The following is a 3,777-nucleotide window of genomic DNA, read 5'->3' as shown; positions in this document are numbered from 1 at the left end:
AATCTAGAGAGTCTCTGTTTGCATCGGTGCGGAGTACCACCAACATTCCCTGACTTACTCTTTTCCTTCCTATTTTCGGATATTGCCTTATGAAGTCAAAACCACAAGAAGATGAATAAAATTAGCTCTGCATAACTGGTTGATGCATGATACAGACGAACACTACTTTGATGTAAGGCAAGCACAGGAGGATGGAATATATACAAAAAAAGACAACATTTCATATTCACACGTACGATAGGAGGATGGAATATGTATGAAAAAACAGTAAGCGGAAGGCATTTCAACAAAATTAGAAGAAATGAAAGCTAGGCACCATATGAACATGCAACCAATATCACTCTATCAGGTTAAAAGTGTCTTGTCATAAGTGCCATTTCAAGAAATTAGAAGCAGTACAAGCTAGAAGACAATGCAAGATGCAACCTACATCACAGTCCCAAGTTAAATGTGTCTTATGGGTAAGTGATCGTTGCAGGTATAAGTTGTAAGCTACGCAGATGCAATTCAACATAATCAGAAGCAATACAAACTAGACATCATACGGAAAACGCAACCACGTATAACAGTTCCAAGTAAGAGCAAGCACCTGTGATGGTGGAGTAGGGGAGATGTGCTCATCATGTACACGTATGTTCTAGAAACAAGAACACATGTCATATTCACAGGCATTATGTGTAAAGTAAGCAGATGCAATTCAAGTTATAAGCAATACAAGCTAGACATCATACGCAACATGCAACCACATATAATAGTGTCAAGTTAGAGCAAGCACCTGTGATGGTGGAGTAGGGGAGATGTGCTCATCATCTACACAGCTACGTTGACTGTCCAGCCTTGTGTTGTCTTGCGAATCTTGTTGGGAGGATGGCGGAGTAGAATCTGTAGAGACCCCCTGTTTGAGTTGCTCCTAAGGACCACCATCATCCACTGCCGAACTAATTTCCTTCAGCTGTAATGATTTTGCATTGTGAAGTCAAACCGATAAGAAAAAGGAATAAAATTCGCTCTTCAGAACTCATTCATGCATGATACTGACGAACACTACGCGGATGAAAGGCAAACACATGATGCAAGGATGGAATATGTATGAAAAACAGGATGGTGTGACATATTCACACCTATGATGTGGTAACTAAGCAGAAGGCATTTCAACAAATTAGAAGCACTGCAAGCTAGACAACATATGAAAGATGCAACCAATATCACTCTGCCAAGTTCAAACTCTATGGCGTTTCAACAAATTAGAAGTAGTATATGCTAGCAATCATATGCAAGACACAACCAATATCACAGTGGCGACTTAAAGGTGCCTTATCATAAGTGACTGATGCGGGATATGCAAGAATAGTAGTCTGATGTAGAAACAGGAACACATGTCATATTCACAGGCATTATGTGTAAAGTAAGCAGATGCAATTCAACAAAGTTAGAAGCAATACAAGCTAGACATCATACGCAACATGGAACCACATATAATAGTGCAAAGTTAGAGCAAGCACCTGTGATGGTGGAGTAGGGGAGATGTGCTCATCATCTACACAGCTACATTGACTGTCTAGCCTTGCGTTGTCTTGCGAATCTTGTTGGGAGGATGGGAGTAGAATCTGTAGAGAACCTCCATTTCAGTTGCTCGGAAGGACCACCATCATCCAATGCCTTGCCAATTTCCTTCAGCTTTATTGATTTTGCATTGTGAGGTCATACCGACAAGAAAAAGGAATATCATTCGCTCTTCAGAACTCATTCATGCATGATACTGACGAACACTACTCTGATGAAAGGCAAAGTCATGATACGAGGATGGAATATGTACGAAAAAATGGACGGCTTGACATATTCACACCTATTATGTGGTAACTAAGCAGAAGGCACTTCAACAAATTAGAAACACTGCAAGACACCATATGGAAGGTGCAATCAATATCACTCTGCCAAGTTAAAACTGTCTCATCATAGGTGGCGTTCATCAAACTAGAAGCAATACATGCTAGAAATCATATTCAAGATGCAAACCAATATCACACTGCCAACTTAAAGGTGTCCCGTCATAAGTGACTGATGCAGGATACACAAGAAGAGTAGTTTCATGTAAGAACATGGTGTGATAGACAGATATAGTATGTACCAAAAACAGGAAAGCGTGTCATATTCACATGTATCATGTGTAAGCTAAGCAGATGCAGTTTACACTAATTAGGAGCAATACGAGCTAGACACCATATGCAACATGCAACCAGATATCACACTGCCAAGTTAGAGCAAGCACCTTGGATGGTGGAGTTGGGGAGCGGAGACTTGGACCATGTAATGCACTATCAGTACAAGGCGAATCGGTATAGATGCTCCGTTTACGTTGCTGCAGAGGACCACCATCATCGCCTTCCTTACTCTTTTCCTTCCTCTTTCTTGATTTTGCCTTGTCAAGTCAAACCCACAAGAAAAAGGAATAAAATTTGCTCTTCAGAACTTACTGATGCATGATACTGACGAACACTACTTTCATGTAAGGCAGCCACATGATAGGAGGATGGAATATGTATGAAAAACAGGACGGCGTGACATATTGACATGTATGATGTATAAAGTGTAAACTAAGCACAAGGTGCTTGAACTTGTTAGAATGGATGCAAGCTAGAAACCATATGAAAGATGAAACCAATATCACTCTGCCAAATTAAAAGGGTGCCCTAACAAATGTATTTGACCAAATTAGAAGCAATACATGGCAACATGCTAGAAATAATATGCAATATGCAACGAATAAAGGTGACTCATCGTAAGTAATTGATGCAGGATACAGAAGAGAGGTAGTTTCGTGTAAGAACAAGGTTAACACATAGATGTAGTGTGTACCAAAAATAGGAAGGCATGTCATATTCACATGCATAGTGTGTACACTAAGCAGATGCAATTTACCCTAATTAGAAGCATTACAAGCTAGACACCGTATGCAACATGCAACCACATATCACACTGCGAAGTTGGAGCAAGCACCTGTGATGGTGGTGTAGGGGAAGTGCTGCCTTCAGGTACAGAGCAACATTCAATATCTTCATTTAGGCTTGCTGTTTCTTGAGAATCATGTGGAGAGGATGAAATTGCATTCTTTATAAGAGTATTGCGTCTCATATTAACCCACACGCATGACTGTCTCATCATAAGCGATAGACGCAGGATACACAAGAACAATAGTTTGATGTAAGAACATGGTGTGATAGGCAGATGTAGTATGTACCAAAAACAGGAAGGCGTGTCATATTCACATGTATAATGTGTAAGCTAAGGAGATGCAATTTAACAAATTAGGAGCATTGATGAGGGATACACAAGAGAAGTAGTTTGATGTAAGAACATGGTTAATAGAAAGACGTAGTATGTACCAAAAACAGGAAGGCATGTCATTATCACAGGTATAATGTGTTAACTAAGCAGATGCAATTTACCCTAATTAGAAGCATTACAAGGTAGACACCATATGCAACATGCAACCACATATCACACTGCCAAGTAAGAGCAAGCACTTGCGATGGTGGTGTGGGGGAATTGCGGTGATCAACTAGAGAGCTACATTGACTATCTTCATTTAGCCTTGCTGTTTCTTGAGAATCATGTGGGGAGGATGACACTGCACTCTTTAAACGAGTAGGGCGTCTCACAGTAACCCACCCGAGTGACTGTCTCATCATAAGTGATTGACGAGGGATACAAAAAAGCATTAGTTGGATGTACGAACATGGTTAATAGACATATGTAGTATGTATCAAAAACAGGAAG

The sequence above is a fragment of the Triticum dicoccoides genome, chromosome 3B (assembly GCF_002162155.2).
Source record: "Triticum dicoccoides isolate Atlit2015 ecotype Zavitan chromosome 3B, WEW_v2.0, whole genome shotgun sequence".
Classification (NCBI taxonomy): Eukaryota; Viridiplantae; Streptophyta; class Magnoliopsida; order Poales; family Poaceae; genus Triticum; species Triticum dicoccoides.
Note: the sequence above shows the minus strand (reverse complement) of the source record.